Below are 7,857 nucleotides of genomic sequence, written 5' to 3'. Positions count from 1 at the left end.
GCAATATCTGTTAGATGTCCCAGAACGACATTCGCGTTTCTATTTTATCGAGTAAATCACAGATGTCCTAGGTACGTCTGCAGGATATCGCGCTTTGGACATTTGAATGGAGGAAAAGCCTGGAGATCCCTTGGATACCCATGAAAGATCCAGTACACGAGATTTTGGGCACTGGTTGAACGAACGTCGCCAGGACGTTGACTGAAGATATGCGAATAAACGTGAAGTTTGACATCTTGTTCCGACAGCCACATTTTTGTTCTGCTGAGAGCAAGCAAAAACTTCTGTAAACGTTAACTGGAGGGGGGAAACAAGCAAAATCGTTATATATTTCTATCGTTCGCGTGCTGCTAGCCGTGAAAGTATTTATCTATATTCGTAACGATCGTCAAGCAACAGCGGAATTTGATCACATTTATAGCTCCACTCAGCAGCTAATCCCATTATAGACAATAGCTTGAATTAAAAACGCAGTATCTGGCATGAAGGAATGTGAGAAACGTTATTGGTTATACCATGTCAGATGCCTGTGCAGATTCACGGGTTAATTGCAAAGAAGCACCTCCTCAGCGTTACAGGTGTATCACGGCCCAAATAGGTAACGAACTTGCCCCAACGGCCTTTATTTCAGTATAAGCTCTGGGCATTTTGTCAGCATAAACCGTTGTGAATGCTCCCTTCAAATTCGCGTACGCGGTGGAGGGGACAAAAAGGGAGCCTGCTCTTCTTTTTAGGGTGGAAGCACGTGTGGTAACATGGTCAGCCTTGGTGAACCGTGCGTCAGAGTTTGGTCGAACGTTGGTGGGGCTTACTACATTCCCCGAATTTTTTACCTGTTGTTGATGTTCGAGGCATTTATTTCAACACACACACGTAAAAATTAACATTGTACATAATACTTATCCAAATACATATATATTTACATACATACCAGAATGGTGTTGTCATATGTCAGATACTTATCAACTAAAAGCAAGTGCATGTTTGGACCTGCTTGCATGATGTCCCACGTACGTCCATATATCCTAAAAAGACGTTCCCTGGATATTCGCAGGATCTACAAATGACAAAGAAGTGCTAGTCCGCAGAACGTCTCGGGGATATAAATGGGCTCTGTGGCAAAGTCCGTGGGATATCCCAACGTCCGAAATAGGAGATCCTATAGACGTTTTCTGGATATATATGGTTTGCTGGGTATTCTCTATGGGACCTCACTTTGTCAAGGTTGGCGCCGGAGTGGAATCAAGTATGAAGTCCTATCTTAGACACCCCGCAGGGGGCACCGGCTTCGGCTGGTGTTTGGTGAGTGGCGCCACCACGGACCCCAGCCCCCAGTCCCAAGGTGTTACCTACCGTGCCGAGGGGATGAAAGGTGAAGGGAGAGAAACCATGAACGGAGGCGGTCGAGGTTTTGGTCGAACCCCGGCCGATGGGTTTTCAGTAACTCCGGGACCTTTCCACATGTATGGACGTGAAGTGTGGGAGACAGTTTTGGATCGTCCAGCTCTAAATACCGCATGGGTAAAAAATCTTCTTCTAAATCTTTGATCGGGGGCGGTAAGCGCCCTCGCACCGATGGCTTACAAACTGTGCTATTGAACACGCCAAACAACACACCAAAGTTCATTGTCCTGACTAGTGCTGGCCCTGAGCCCACTCCTTTAGGTAAAATGTCGCCCTTTTTCATCGAAAAAGCGGTTGCATCACTTTCAAAAAATGTGACAGAGATCAAACGCATGAGGTCTGGCGACTTACTGCTCAAATGTGTATCCGAAAGGGATAGCAAAACAATTCTGAACGCGACAGAGATGATGGGGCACAAGATCTCAGCTTCTTTACATAAGACCCTGAATACATGTCGAGGCGTCATTTCCCTGTCTGAACTGATCGATGTGCCAGCTGAAGATATTCTGGTGAACTTGAAAGACCAACAAGTTATAGACGTCCGCAAGATAAAAATCAGACGAAACAACGAATATGTTACCACTAGGAACGTTATACTTACGTTTGACACACCGGTGCTACCTGAGAAGCTTAAGGTGGGGTACCTAACAACCGACGTTAGGCCTTACATACCCAACCCTCTTCGTTGCTTTAAGTGCAACCGCTTTGGACACGCTGCAGGTGCATGTACAGGTCGCCCCTGTTGCGCACGTTGTGGGCAGGAGGGACACGAAACCAAGGAATGTGATCGTGCTGAACATTGTGTCAATTGTTCTGAAAACCACCCCTCTTATTCTCGGTCTTGTCCAAAATGGAAAGCCGAAAAAGAGGTTCTACATCTTAAAGTGACACTTAATATAAGTTACATTGAGGCAAGAAAAAGGGTGTCACCATTTTTGTTCGGAAACAAATCTTACGCAGACAAGGCTAAGGAGAAACCAAGAATGATAACACGCGCAACACAAACACAGGTACAATCCACCAAAACGCAAACTGACATCACACCCACTGTCTTACCACCTACATCCATGACGCCACCTGAAGCTGTGGTGTCACAACTGTCATCGTCCTCCGTGGAGAAAATCTCTATGGATTGTGACGATGACTCGAGCTCGGAACGCTCATTCGTGAGCACGAGCTCACAATCACAGAAAAAGACTGTCAAGGGTTTGTCTGTGAGTGGTTCGCTCCCAGACATCTCTGACAAGGAACTAGCAGAGGCCAGGAAGAAAACCCCTCGACAGAAAATAACTGCGCCAAAAAAGTAGGAAATGAAAGCACAGTCCTCTGATTCGAGGTACTTAGATTTAATCTTTTTTCTCTTTCTTTCGTACATTATGGGCCAAACAATCCTCCATTGGAACTGTCGGGGTCTTATTGCAAATGTCGATGACATAAAAGACCTCTTCGAGGAACATAGGGCGGTTTGTTTTTGCTTACAGGAGACAAATTTACACCCACAAAGCATAAACCCCTTTCGGAGATACACCGTGTTCAGAAAGGATCGTTTAGGGTGCGCGCGCGCATCGGGAGGTGTGGCTGTCGTTGTCCCGCAGTCTGTACCTGCAAGGGCCATACCCCTGGTAACAAACCTAGAGGCTGTTGCCGCTCAAGTATGTCTCGAACGGGTAATTACTGTCTGCTCTCTGTACTTACCGCCAGCAGAAAACATAGACCAAGCAGAGTTTGAACAGTTATGTGATCAGCTTCCTCAGCCCTTCATGATTCTCGGGGTAATCCGCTGTGGGGCAGCTCAAGGCTCGACAGTCGTGGCAAGCTAATTGAAAGGGTTTTACTTTCAAAGCAGCTCTGCCTTTTGAACACTGGTCTCCCAACGTACATAAATTCTGCCACTCAGACATTTTCACCCCTAGATATTTCTTTGTGCAGCCCCTCTCTGTATTATAATGTCAATTGGGATGTGCAAGCAAACCCTCGCGGTAGCGACCATTTTCCAGTTGTACTTAGATTTCCTGGTCCAACAAGTAGCTTAAGAACACGACCGCCTCGATGGAACCTTTCCCGCGCGGATTGGAGTAATTTTAAGAAAACAGATGATTTGTCATCTCTGTCTCTTGAGAGAGGAGATATTGAAGAAATAAACAGAGTGGTGACTGATGCGATCATAAATGCAGCTGTTCTATCCATTCCACAAACGTCTGGGAACCTGCCAAAGCGCTCCAAGCCTTGGTGGAACACCGACTGCAAGGATACACGGAAGGAGCAAAATCGGGCATGGAGTATCTTTCGCAAATATCCAACCACAACAAACCTAATCCGGTTTAAAAAGGCTAGGGCTAAAGCCCGTTGGACACGGCGCCAAGCCAAAAAAGCGTCGTGGAAGGATTTTGTCTCAAGTCTGAATAACAACACACCTTCAAAGGTAATTTGGGACAGGCTCCGAAAAGTAAAGGGAGATTATGCTAGTTTTTCTGTTCCTCTATTACAAGTAAATGGCGTGGTGTGCCAAAACGTGCAAGAACAGGCAGACGCCCTTGGAGAACACTTTCAGAGCATATCGAGCTCTTCACATTATAGCGCTGACTTCCTTAAAATCAAGGAACAGTCAGAGAAGCAGACCATCCCCCTTGGATCTGGCAATGGGTACACTTATAACTGCTTATTTACAATGACAGAACTGCTGAGGGCCCTATCACGCAGAAAGGTTACTGCACCAGGTCCAGATCGTGTGACATACAGCATGCTAGAAAACCTACCCAATTCCTCGTTAGAATGTGTTTTAGATTTCTTCAACACCGTATGGCGAGAAGGATCACTTCCTTCTGGTTGGAAAGTAGCGACCATAATCCCGCTGTTGAAGCCAGGAAAGGATTCATCAGATCCATCTAGCTATAGGCCCATAGCGCTCACAAGTTGTTTGGGAAAGACTTTTGAACGCATGGTGAACAACCGGCTCATATATTTTTTAGAGGAAAATAACTGCTTGGATCGATACCAATGTGGCTTTAGGGCTGCACGGTCGACAACGGACCAGCTTTTGCGCCTTGAAACAACAATTAGGGAGGCTTTTGTAAGAAGTAGGCATTGTGTCAGTGTATTTTTTGACCTGCACAAGGCCTATGACACCACATGGCGGTACGGTATTGTTCGAGACTTGTATGTAATGGGACTCCGCGGTCGCATGCTGCGCTGTATTTTGAACTTCCTCGAAGGGAGAACCTTCAGAGTCCAGGTGGGAACAACACTGTCCCGACCATTTGTACAGGAGAATGGTGTCCCACAGGGGTCAGTTCTAAGTGTCACTCTCTTTATCGTGAAAATGAACTCAATAGCAAAAGTAATTCTTCCTTCTATTAAGTACTCGTTGTACGTTGATGACGTGCAGATTTCCTATTGCTCTTCAAATATGTCTGCATGTGAGCGCCAGCTCCAGCTGGCAATCAACAGGTTAGTGAAGTGGTCAAATGAAAATGGCTTTCAGTTCTCTCCTGAAAAGACTGTTTGTGTCCACTTTTCGAGGCTTCGGGGAGTTTTCCCTGAGCCAGTTTTGAAGTTGCGCAGGCACCCAATTAATGTACAGCCTGAGCACAAATTTCTCGGGCTTATCTTTGACAAAAAACTGACATTTCTGCCACACATGAAACAACTCAAGAATAAGTGCATTAAATCCCTTAGCATTCTAAAGGTACTTTCACACCGGTCCTGGGGAGCAGATCGCGAAGTACTGAATCGCATCTACATCTCCACTGTCCTTTCTAGATTGGACTATGGATGCGCTGTTTATGGGTCGGCTCGACCAACTGCTTTGAAGATACTCGATCCGATACATCACCAGGGACTACGCTTAGTCCTTGGCGCATTCAGAACATCGCCAGTGGAGAGTTTGTATGTCGAGTCGAACCACTGGTCACTCGCAAGACGGAGGTTTTTTCTTAGCGCCACATATGCACTTAGGGTTCGGTGTTACCCCCAACATCCAGCGCTCGAATGTGTGCAGGACACTCAATACAAGCAACAATTTTTGAATAAACCGTCACAACCACTTCCTTTTTGTATGCGCATCTCTCAGGAAGTTAAACGATGCAACTTTGCTGAATACGATTACAAGGTAATGGAATTTAAGCAAAGGCTGCCTCCATGGCATCCACCTCCAAGTTTCAACAAGTCACTAACAAAATTCAAGAAATCTGACACCTCACAGGCTGTTTTGTTACAAGAATTCCTTCATCTTCGAGAAAGCTTCAGCAAGCACACAGAGTTTTACACTGACGGTTCAAAAACCAGCTCAGGGGTTTCGTGCGCCATGGTTACGGGTTCACACACGAGCTCACACCGTCTCAGAACCAGCATGTCTATTTTTACCGCAGAACTGTATGCGATAATTTTAGCACTCAAGTACATATTGAACAATGAAATTACATCATCTGTAGTGTATACAGACTCTCTGAGCTCACTGCAAGCTATTTGCAACTTGCACCCAACTAAGGATTTGCTTGTTCACCATGCGAGGTGTTTAGCGAGTATGATCTCGGAGAGGTCTTACAACCTGATGTTCTGCTGGGTACCCAGCCATGTCGGGATACCTGGTAATGAGAAAGCCGATAGTGTTGCCACAAGTGCACTAACTGAAGATATAACCCCTCTTGAGGCCCCGATGCAGGATATTAGACGGGCATTAAGAAACGTCATCAATGATCAGTGGCAGATATTTTGGGACACGCAGGATAAAAATAAGTTACATTCTGTCAAGCCTAATCTCGGGAGAAACTTATCTCCACTTCCAAACCGTCTGCATGAGGTGGTACATTGTCGGCTAAGGTTGGGTCATACATTCCTTACTCACGGGTACTTGTTGCGGCGTGAGGACGCCCCGGAGTGTGACCACTGCGGGGGGGCGCTTTCTGTTATGCACATCCTCATTACATGTCCATCCTATGAAGATGTTCGTCGACGTCACTTCTATCGATTTTACAGATATTGTTTACCGTTTCACCCGGCCCTTTTGCTGGGTGATGAGGCTGAAGTACCTTTTACAGCTGTGTATGAATATTTCAAGGACATCCAGCTAATTGGTCTCTTGTGATCTCATACTGCTATTTTAGTAATTTTATCATATGTGGTAACTGTCTCCGGTAGTTCTTAAATAATCATCTCTGATTTTACGTTTGCCATCGTACATACCATTGCTTGGCGCTCTATAGCCTTGGTAGCTTTTGCGCCAATAAACCCTAATTATCATCATCATCATCTATCTTAGACAGGCAATACTGTGACAGACTTGCCATGGATTGGCACCTTTTTTAAAGCTTTACGACAACTTGTTAAATTTATATAAATTTTTGTTTCCTCGCAAGAGAATACATGGGGCTCTATGGGAGGTAGTAGAATACGTTCAATAAAACGTCTTTGCAGCAAATACAACTCTTGAAAATAGTGTCAAGCCGTTCATCAAATTCTTGTGATCGCAACTTAACATAATTTCCGAGATTACGTACTCAGAGTTTTGTGATAACCCTGACAAAAACTGTAACACTATGTCGTCTGCTAGACGGGACTGCACAGTGCTGCCACCGCAGCTATATCCGGTCAGGGAGGGGGAAGACGGGGAGCAGGAGAGCGAGAGGGAGTGAGGGAGGGCCCCTTCTTAGTGTTCCTATTCATCGCCTGTACACACTGCGCTGACCTCGTTTTTTTTTCTTTGAGCTGCCTGTTTGTTAGCGCTCCGCTTGGGTGCAAGACAGCAAGTGGTACAGTAGTGCAAGGTGTGTGCTGGCGCTTTGGACGTAATGATTTTGAGCTCACTGCACAACATGTTCGTGTATCAATGCGATCGCTTGTTGGTTTGTTTGCAGTGTTGGTCGAGCACTTTTCTGAATGGTTACTTTTCTTGAAGATTTATTTTCTCATTCGAACGTACTTCCCTGAATCGTGAAATTCACAATACTGGCATATATTTGACAAGACGTTTCAGTTTGACCTTGGACACTTGTGAAGACTTTCGTGACTTGCTTTGTTCCACTACTAAATTATTGAGATCAGGTGATGCAACCTTTTGTACACTTGATCACGCTAGCATTAAAAAATTAAAAAAAACATTTGCCTGGGCTGTGTACGTACGTGCCTATACCTTAGTAGCCAGAACATTTGTGCACCTACCGATTTGTACCGGAACCTTTATTTGCCCGTTTTGCTTTTTGTGTTTCACATTATTTTCATCTGGAAGGTTGCAAAACACACGGCAGGTATGTTTAAATATCTCAAGGACCTTTTTGTTTGTGCATGTGCAAGTTTCCTTTTCTAGATTTTCGTAGCATTGTTCTAAGTGTTACTCCTTATTTGCTCGTGGTCGCTTTATTTTCAACGCTCTTCATGAATGTCCTGACTAAAAAGACGAAGCAAAATTGTGTACGCGGCGTAGTCAAACACTGCATATTTTTACTGCAAGTCTGCAAT

This window comes from Ornithodoros turicata, unplaced genomic scaffold (genome assembly GCF_037126465.1).
Source record: "Ornithodoros turicata isolate Travis unplaced genomic scaffold, ASM3712646v1 ctg00000903.1, whole genome shotgun sequence".
Lineage (NCBI taxonomy): Eukaryota > Metazoa > Arthropoda > Arachnida > Ixodida > Argasidae > Ornithodoros > Ornithodoros turicata.
The sequence above is the reverse complement of the archived record's forward strand: the minus strand, read 5'-3'. Positions refer to the sequence as shown.